Genomic DNA, 11,004 nt, shown 5'->3' with positions numbered 1-11,004 from the left:
TTGCAGTATTTTTATATTTTCTTTCACAATAAATTCACAATAAATTATCTCCGTTTCTCACCGAATGAGCATGACTTAAACTAATCAAAAGAAGAAACGGAAGCTCTGATAAGTGCCTGATCGATTTTGGGAAAGGGAAGATGTAAACATTGTATATTTTTACCAACTTTTGAGGAAAATTTTTGTGTTATTTTGAAAAGTTAAAAGATCAAAGTGACGGTTATGAATGAGGTTAATAACTTTGCATCAGTATAATATGTCAGGCATTGTGAAAAATCTAAACATTTTGCTTTGGACCTCGGAATATCCCTCGGTTCCAAAGGCAAAATGTTTAGATTTTTCACAATGCCCTCCAAATAACCGATGCGCAGTTATTAACCTCTAAGTAACAGGTAGGAATGAAGTCAGCATGAAGTCCACATTGCTGTCTTTGGTAACAATTTTTTTTTTTTAAACATCGCACAGCATTATACAATACTGCGATAATGCAGTATACATAGGGCTTAATTATAGGGCTATTCCAGTTGAAACCCATACACCCCCTATGGAAGACCACCTTAATCTTCCACACAGGGAGTGTGAATTTCAAGTGGCATTACCTGAATGGGTGGCTCCATTTAGAAATCTGCACACCCTGTGTGGGAGATTAAGATCATGTCTTACACAGGGGGTATATGGATTTCAACTGGAATAGTCCAGTCCCATAGGCCCATATTCTCATCAGTGTGAGCTATTGTGATACTTATTTCTTTCATTCGCTACTCAACCATTGTTTTCCTATCGTATACGCATTCAAAATATCTCCATACACACAATCATTAACTTCACGGCTAACTCAAATATTTATATATCTCATTTCAAACTGTTATTACCGCAACTTTTATTTTCATTCATTCAAACTCGCTAAAACATCCTTATCTTATTAATTTATGCGATTGATAACTACTCTTCCATCTAATATTGATTGCGCTCTTGTCTGAAAACAATACGACGATCTAATAGCACACACGTCATTGTGATAAAAAAGACATTCGTGCTTTTCTGTGGATTAAGCCGTAACAAGTTGTTCCTCCTTTTCCGCCCATTGGTCAAATACATATGCTACAGTTTTGTCATTTTTATGTATTATGAATCCATTATATGATAGAAGCTTACCCCGCTCCATACTGACATCGGGTAGGTATAGTTAGCAGGTGCCAAAATTCAAATAAAAATCAGAAACTTTTGAATTGTAATTTTTGGCGATCATATTAGTAATCAGCGTGAAAAATGATACAAAATGAGTACAAACAAGCCTAGTATTGAATCAGTGATTCTTGAGAAAGCTCAAAATTGCGGTTAAAATTTGATAGATCTGGTGATGTGGTGACCGTGTAGGCAACGTTAATAGCAATATTTTTAAAATGATAGCCTTAAACCATACTAACACAGTGTTTCAATCCAAAGACGTCTTTAATTGGGATAAGACTAGCTTTTAAATATTAATCCTTTTTACGTGATTGCTGATCCAACCAAAAAAAAAAGGTATCATTTTGTTTAAATTAAATAAAGTATGCCCTAACGACAAATAAATCAGGTACAAAGATGACGGGTTGTAACAAACTTAAAATCCATGTTATGAATTAACTAAAAGGGCCATTCCATTTGAAGTCTACTATACCTTTGTGGTAGATTTAAGAACAATCTTCCACAGAGGGAGTATGTTTTTCAAATGGAATTTGCTATAGATAATTATTTTGAAACCCATCCTCCCACTGTATATTGCTTTACTAATATTTCAAATGGAAGTTGCCCAATTGTCTGTTCTATTTAAAACCCATACTCCCTCTGTAGAAGATGCTAGCTAAATCTTCCACAGGGGGAGTGTGGGTTTTTAACAGAATAGCCCATTGGGTTAAATCAGTGCGTGAAGTTAGAACATGATGAAAGCAAATCGGAACAAATTTTCTAAGTGACAAATTGTTAACATAGCAAAGAAAATCAGAAAAAATCAGCGTTGGTTGTGAAATATTATGCCCTGGTTATTACTGATGCAAAATGTCATGCTGCCGATGATGTTTTGTATATGCCATTTTTTAAAATGTTTGACAAGATATTTACCGGATTGCGAGTTAAAAATGAAATTTGAAAGCGATTGGGGAACTGTCATGGCGAGATAACGGCAGACAATGTGAGGGGTGACAGGTAAAATAGAACGAGGGAAACTGATACATGGCGCTGATAACCCAGCCTACTTCTGCAACTTTTAACCATTTGATAACGGCAGACGACAGTGGAATTCTCGGTGGACGACGATGTTATTTTTTGCAGACAGCAACATAATTTTGTCAAAATGTTGCAAAATCTTGATGGTTGTTTCCCGGATAGCATGAAAAATCTCATACAAATGAGAACTTACCCACTGTTGAAACTTGGAACTATCTGATAACGGCAGACGACAAACTAATTTTCAGCAGACGACTCAGCAGACGACGCTGAAATTTGTGCCCAATCTTTCCAAACTATGCAATTTGTATTTGAAGTGAACAAAAATATAATACATGAATTTGCTTGTAACTAGCCTATCCGATAATGGCTGACAACAAACTAATTTTCAGCAGACAATGCTGTGATTTTTGTCCAATCTTTCCAAAACTAGGCTTTGGTGGATAGCTAACTATATAGACAACTATGTTTGGACTCAAGTCTATATTCATAAAATGATTCTCAAATTTAAACAAAAGACAATTCAATACTCAGTCTAAATGCAAAATTTGTGAAAACTGGCCCTTTTTTATGGAAAATTTCACAAAAGGATCCTTTTTTTAGGGACAAATTCATGACAGGTCCACTTTTTAGCTTACCACCCCCATAAGTCCGGGCAACAGGCCTGCCTGTGACCCCTCCAGCCATGCCTACCAGGACAGCTCTCAGAAACTCAAGTTCCACCTCCCCTAAAAACAACCTGCTAGAATATATACAACCAAGCTGAGATAATGACAACAAACAGTTGTATAATTTCAATGTCATTACTTTTTGTTTGCATTCAGCCACCTTCATCTTCTAGAGGGTTAATCGCTCTCAACTTCAATCTTAATCCTATCAATGTTCTCTCATGTGACCAGGCAAAGTTCCACTTTCTGTTTGTTTATTCTCAAATCTTGACCTCAGGTGTATTGGGATAAGCAAAGTTCAAAAGGTCAAAGGCAAAGTTCATGAATATTGCTTGTATTATGTCTTGGAAGTTACATTGAGGTTGTGAAAATGTATTGTTAGAAACTGGGAGGATGCCAGTACCAAATTGTTGGTACTGCATGATCACAATACATAATTTACTGTAAAGTAACTGAATACAATTGCAGGATTCCCGACCTTATAGGAACATTTTTGGAGAGGAAGAAAATTCACACCTAAGGCAAGAATAAGGCTCAATCATCGATCATATTCTCCCAGCCGACATCGCAATGCCTTAAGTTAACTGCTCGGCCATTTCACCCTCTCAAATACCTTTGACCTTTATATACAAATACTTTAGCCGTGGTTGCTATCTACTGGAGATACAAGTTTAGTCTATCTTCTGAAGATAGCAATTCTGATTAGTTTGCTATCTAATGAAGACAGTACTTTAAGTGCTTTAGGAGCTACCGTAAAATGGGGTAACTTTGGGCACTTTTCAGAGTTTTTAAACCACTGCTTCCAAACAAAACCAATTATATTTCTAATTAACTCTTTTTTGTGACATTAGGGTTCCCTTCTACACCTTGAAGTTGAAAAAGATTTTTTAATAATTTTGTAAGGGTGCCCTAGGGGTTCAAAATGACCTGACATGACATGACATTCCATGAAGGAAAAAAAATCAAAAAAATTGATCTTCGCTGAATATGGGCAAGTTGTTGTTTTTTGTGACATTTGACACCTTGCAAAATTAATCAAATACACATCCTTGCTCACAAATATCGATTTTTATTTTTTCCTGAAAAAATATAAAAAAATGCTGATTTTTGGTCAAAACATATTTCTTAACAAATTGACACCAAATATGACTAAAAACAATATTGCTGTACGAAAATATGACCATTTAAAAAAATATATTTGACCGACCAAAGTTACCCCGCTGACCGAAGTTACCCCATTTTACGGTACTAAGAGAGTCCTTTTGATAATTTTGCTATCTTCTATAGAAATAGTATTGTTTATTGATTTGCTATCTACTGAAGATAGCAATAATTATGATCAATATCTCTACCCGTTTCTGTATTCTTCAAGATGTCTGTCTCTCGTTCTCTCTATCTCGGTTTCTCTCTCACTCTTTCTGTTACCTTTTCATAATTTTCTTTTTTCTACCATTAATGCTTTGTGTGCAGGTCATAAGACTTCAACATAAAAAGTCCAAGTTTTGAGATATTTTCTCAAAATATCAAGAGCTATCTTAAGAATCACTTAACCAATACTAGGCTTGTTTGACTCATTTTAATGCATTTTGTATGCTGATTCCAAATACGGTCATGATTATGTACAATTCTGAAATTTTTGAATTTGTAAAGAAAATTCTGAACTTGTTGTCTCCAGTTGACACCTGTTTGAGGAGGGTTAACCCCAATACATTGTTCATTTGATTTGTATCAATTAAGTAATGTCTTTTCTTTCATCCTATCCAAACAAGATGAGACACGAATCAATGTTTTTTGTTACCCATTGTTTCATGATAGTGACACCATAGATTCTATAATTAATGAATGGGATATATCCTAGATGAATTCTTCTTACAATGTCAAGCATATTGTCATCTGTGGTCCATCAAGCTTATTAGGATTAGTAAAACCAGCAACAATCCTAATCCCTTTAATAACTAGGAACAGTGTTGCCACAGAGGGTCTTAAACCATACAATTGGTATACTTAAGAATGACACACAAAAATGATACCGCATTTTGCCAGAATTTGTGCCACATTTTGCAAGTTTCAAGCAAAGTGTGACAGTTCATAGGGACAATTCTGAAAAAAAGTCACGTAAGTCATGGCAGACTTGCATACATTTGGCGATTTGCAATAGAATATTTTGCTATTTATATTTGATTATTATAATGAAAATCTTTAACAAAATGCATTTGAAGCTAATTTTAGCTAATTTGCCATATTTTGTATCTTCTAGGTTATTCCAGTTGAAATCCATACACCCCGTATGACCTTAATCATCCTCATAGGGAGTGTGAATTTCAAATGGGTTACCTGAATGGATGACTCCATTCAAGGTTATATCTTCCACAAGGGGTGTATGGATTTCAACAGGAATAGCCTAATTTGGTGCAGTCTTTGCTGATCCAGACTAAAATGCTAACCCCACTTTTGCTCTTCAATTAAGTTACTGAATAGTCTAAAATGTTGGATATATAATTTGGCTCCCAGGAGGGGTACTTAGTACAAATGACCATACGGGGACGTGCCGCTAATATGGGTAGCATTTTTGGCCTTTTGGTATATCAATGACCTCTTTTTTTAAGCCAATTTTGGTATATGAATGGGTCCTTTTTTCAAACATTTTTCAATTTTTTTTCGAAAAATAGCCCAATTTTGCCTCAATCTAGCCAAAATTTCGAAATTTTCCAAAACAAATTTGGGAAAATTTGTAAAAACTAAGACAATTTGGCCGAAAATTTGGACTTTTGGTATCTCAATGGGTCAAAATTTCTTGAAAAATTGGTATATTTATGGGTACACTTTCAAATTCTCAGCGGCACGTCCCTACCAAAATCAAACTTGAGTACCCCCCCCTGGGATTTGGCTGCGCCATCACCATGCTGATATGGATGTATGAACTACAATGGGAAATCACCCAATTGGCCTATTTGAGTGTCACTTTCCGCCGCCTTGACAGACTCACTGTGCCTTTGGGCTACACAATTGTGGCAACACTAGTGAAACCAGCAACAATCTTTATTTCTTAATAACCAGGAAGGGGAGAAGTTGGCATGCCAGTATCAGGTACATGATGATGGGGATGACTTAATAGCTTACTTTCTATCAATTTGATCTTGCATCTGTTTATTCCCATTTTAATAGGTCACCTTTGTGTAGTAACCTAAAAGATCTTTTATTTAAAGGCCCATTCAGTGATCCCAGCAAAAATGTACAAAAATTAAATTGTTTATAAATTGCTTAAAAGAGAAGGATAAGTATGGTTATTATAAAGTGTAATAATCCTGAAGTGTTTTTTTTTTCATTTTTATGAACTAGACCTAGATGCTAGGATCATTCATGGTTGACCTAAAAAAATTTGCATGATGTTTTGTGTTTTTAATATGAAAATTGATAATTTGTATTCATGTCATACTCTATTTATGATTTCAAAATGCATTGAATTTGAATGCATTTTAAAATCATTAATAGAGTATGACATGAATACAAATAATGGGAATCAATTACATAATAAAGACACGTTAAATATTCTTTGTTAACTATTCAAAGTCTATATGGCCCTTTATCAAACAAAGTTGTCATAAAAATAAAAAAATATTTAAAAACCTGTACTGGATGCTGTGATCCGATACCCTGAAGCACATTGTCCACGACATATTACTATCATGTCATTATACTCATACTAACCATTGATGACACCCAAATATGAACAAAAACATCAAAATATCTTGTAACATACAAATTGCTTTGTCAAGGAAGGGAAGGTATTATCCTCTTACTGCGAATATCGGACATATTCAACAGGTCAAAATTTCGTATTTTTTCCAAAAAAAGCGATTTTTTTTTTTCCAAAAATGTTTAAAGTCTTATTTAAAATCTATATGAAAATTGTTTTAGAATGAGTACAAACATGCCTATATTGGGCTTAATGATTTTAAGATTGAGATTAAAATTTGTGGAAAATATGACATTTTTTGATATTAATATTAGTGAAGTAGTATTTGTGGTTTTAGGATTTAAGTATGTCGAGTTCAAGCTTCAATCTGAATACAACAGAAATGAATGAAAGATATAAATCTGTCCTATAAGGCTATTCCAGTTGAAATGCATACACCCCCTGTAGAAGACATGACCTTAATCTCACACACAGGGGGTGTAGACTACAAATGTAGTCACCCATTCCGGTAACTCAATTTGAAATACATACTCCCTGTGTGAAAGAGTAAGCTGAAGTCTTCCGTAAGGGGTGTGTGGGTTTTAATTGGACCAACCCATATCACCCACTCACTCACCCCACTATACATGACAGAATGTTTGTAGGACATTAGCTTAAGATTGTTACCTGGACTTATCACAATGACCAGGACTGTCAGATTGGGAGAGATAGAAATGGGCTATCCATTTAAAATCTGCTATCTCCCAGTGGAAGATTTAAGATTTTCACAGAGGGAGTGTGTTTTCCAAATGGAATTGGGTAGAGTTTTGAAACCCATACCCCTAGCCTTGTATTTGGGATTTACCTGTATATTCCACAACTGGAGTGAGTATTTCAAATGGAGGATACCCAATTGTCTATTCTATTTGAAATTCATACTCCCTCTGTGGATGACTTTAGCTAAATCTTCCACAGGGGGAGTGTGGCTTTCAAGCGGAATAGCCCATTGCAATGAATGAATGATATAAATCAGTTCTATATACTATTCACCCATCCCACTATTATATAAATCGTGTTCACATTGTCGGATGTACGCCCGGCGGAACTTGGTCGGCGCAAGTTGCTAGGAGTAGCGGTAGGTGCTGCCAGGAGTAGGTGCAGTGTGAACGATGGTCAGCGTAAGTTCCGCCAGGCGTCGTCCGACGATTTACTTCTGACTAAAGTCAGGAGTAGCGAGCTGGGTGTAACCTCCGCCAGGCGTAAGTTGCAATGTAAACGCAGATTACGCCTGGCACCCGGAGTAAGTTTGACCTTTAGTTGGTCGGAACTAAGAAAATACATATCGCGTGGTTGATAAAGGTCACAGAAACACCGGAAGTGGTAGCCAATGTTTACGCCGACCAGAAGTGAATGCTTGTTGGAACTAGTCGGCATAGTGCTAGGAGTATAGGCTAGGTGTGGACACGCGGTAGGAGTAGGGAAAATATTTGTGGAATTTTGATCAATGTTAGCGTAAGTTTACGCCGGGTGTAACTCAAAATGTGAACACGACTAATGTGGGGTGGGATGGGATATATGTAGACGCAATCTCTCTCTGCATAGTATACTGTATAGTATATAGTATACTTGATAGTGAAGTTGAAAGGGATTGTGGATTTGTGTGAAGTTCCCATCCTTATAGGCCTACTTGAAACTACAGAATCAGAGTTAATGGGATTACTATACTAAGTGATATACCCTGCATTATTTGTGGCCGTACACCACAAATGAACCGTAAAGTCGGCAAATTGTATTCTGAGTTACAGTGTAAAATGTGCATGAAGGTCGTTTTCATAGGTAGGCCTACCTCAATTTGGTACGACATGTATCTCATTTTGATAGCTCTTGTCAAACACCTTTTAAACCAATACATAATCCTATTGCTTTGGCTAAATCCTGTTCAAGTGGTGGGTTACAAAGCATTGTATTTTGTCTAGGTATGTATAACCAACAATTAACAATGAGAGGGCATTCCTGAACCTTGTTGACTTGGGGATGATTTGAAATGGCCACCAATTATGACTGTTTTATATTGTTACCAGCAATGTGAAAAAAAAACACATGTAGAACTGAAAAAGGTACCATTTTGTTGAAGGAGCAGAGTTCAACAAACCATAACCCCGCTTCTGGATATCGTCTGAAGTCAAATGATATACCAATTTAAAGCTTATGATATTTTCTAAACACATAATAAAACCAAAATTGACCGGGGGCTGACTTTACAGCTCATTTGTGGTGTACTGTTACATTTGATCCTTCTTTTTTGAGTGAGCGTGCGAGTGCAACTTTTTTTTTTTTATCATCCTTTTTGCTTTGTAGTTTGCATAAAAAGTTGAAGAAAACACATTATGAAGATAAAAACAAATATCAAAATTACAATTTGTCATTCCCAGATATTAAGAAATGACTGTCATGACATCAAATCAAACCTCTGACATATACCTTATTAGCCATAGGGGTTAATTTCAAACCTGACATATGTGATGCGATCAAGCAAAATCGGTCGGAACTCGGAAATATTTAATTTTCAGTTTCTTATAGAAAAGTAAAACGCATTTGCAAAGCTGGATTGTGCAGAAAACCCCATTGAAATAGAACAACCAGTTCCAAAGATATTAGCAATGAAAGAGTTTCAAAAACAAGAGGAAACAAAAGGAAATAGATCCTTTGTTTGGCTATATCTCAAAATCAATATTTCCGAGTTCCGACTGATTTTGCTTGATCGCATCACATATGTGACACCCACTACCCCACAGTTAATAGGCTCACTTTAAGGTTCATGATTTGACACACTTTGTTTACAAACATGAAACTTGCACTGAATTGGTTCTAAAATTATTTTGTGATATGTGCCGTTTTAATTTCACTTCATTTTCTCCTTTTCATATGAGCAATGACTTCACACTTAAAAGGAGACACACAGGCCCGTACGCGGAGGGGGCGGCGCAAAAAAGTCCCAAAATTTCAGAATTTGCGAGTATAAAAAGCAAAAAAGGGCTAAAGTTTGGGAAGAAAGTCCACTTTTCACAAAATTGCCCCCTCCCTTGGAAAAAAGTCCACTTTTTCAAAATCAGCACCCCCAAATGAAATCCTGTGTACGGGCCTGGAGACACCCGAGATGTATGGTTAAATTGCTTTGTCCTGTTCCTACTACTGAAGACTATGAAGAATAGACTATGTATATAACATAGTTTGTGACCATTAGCTTCAATCCGTCTTGAAATTTTAGTGGGTGACAATCGGCCTGAATTGGTAAAAAGTGGCTGAAAAGAACAACTATAGGATAGTTTTGCCAAAAGGTGGGGGGTCCCCCCGTCCCTCTCAGCATTGACGCCTATGCTTGTGTACCAGAATTTTTTTTTCATTCCAGTTTGGGATTTTATTTTTTACAAGTGAGACGACAAATTATTCTATCCTCAAGCCAATCAGGATTTCAAGTTGAACCCAGGAGACAAATACAGCAAACAAATATCTGCACAACAATACCTATAGGCCTACTTTAAAAGGCCATATTGTAACATTTGCTGAGGAGGATGCTGTCAATGTTTTTCAAAAATTCTGATTTTTACACAATTGTAATGTACTTTATTAAACTAATATAATCTGCACAAATTGAAGCTTTAGGTGCTGTTGTTGTGACAAAATCTTAGATTTTGAAGTTGTTTAATTATAATAACACGGTATGCTCATAGTATGCGGGAAGGGCGCAACACATCAAAAGGACGGTCAGTCACAATCAACAGAGTGGCACTCACTTGCCACATATGTGTACATCCATATCAAAACGATGCACTTGTTGGCTGCTACATGTGCGTCATTTCACATAATAGCTAGGAGTAAATACCAGACTCATCTCAAGTGGAGGTCACTTCAAATCATCCCCAAGTGACATGGTTATGGAATGTTCTCTGTATTAATAATAAGCCATGTGACTTGGAATGATATAAAGTGACCCCCACTTGAAATGAGTCTGGTATTTATACCCAGTTATTATGTGAAATGAGACACATGTAGCAGCCGACAAGTGCATCCTTTTGATATGGATGTACACATATATGTGCTGATTTTCATTGGTTTGCTTCATCTGTTTAGGTCAAAATTAAAAGAGGACACTCTGACAGTCAAAACAAACATTTTGTGGAAAAGAAAATCTATTTTTATGGAAATGTTACAATAAAGCTTGCAAAAAAACAACAACAATGCATTCAGTCAAATAAAGCAAGCATGGAGTTCATTTTTACGTGTGTTTCTATCTATAAAAACAATAACATCTTTAGTGACCTTTGTTGTCATTTGATGTGCTGTCTGTATACTTCATGACTTTAATAATACATGTCCATATTTATTACAATAATAAATAAACTTATTATGATGTGGACTATGATGTTTAACAAAGAAAGTGATATCTTCCTCTGT

General features: G+C 35.9%; 1 protein-coding gene across 2 annotated transcripts in view; it reads right to left on the bottom strand.

Moving 5' to 3' along the window:
• Positions 1-258: 258 nt before the first annotated feature.
• LOC140146247 (thiamine-triphosphatase-like) overlaps positions 259-11,004 on the bottom strand; it is a 234,773-nt gene continuing 224,027 nt past the window's right edge. For both annotated transcript variants that reach the window (XM_072168030.1, XM_072168028.1), the window contains one exon: positions 259-379. The gene's annotated coding sequence lies outside the window, so the exon portion shown is untranslated. The remainder of the gene's footprint in view (positions 380-11,004) is intronic.

This window comes from Amphiura filiformis, chromosome 2, assembly GCF_039555335.1.
Source record: "Amphiura filiformis chromosome 2, Afil_fr2py, whole genome shotgun sequence".
NCBI lineage: Eukaryota > Metazoa > Echinodermata > Ophiuroidea > Amphilepidida > Amphiuridae > Amphiura > Amphiura filiformis.
This window is presented reverse-complemented; position numbering and strand designations above follow the sequence as displayed.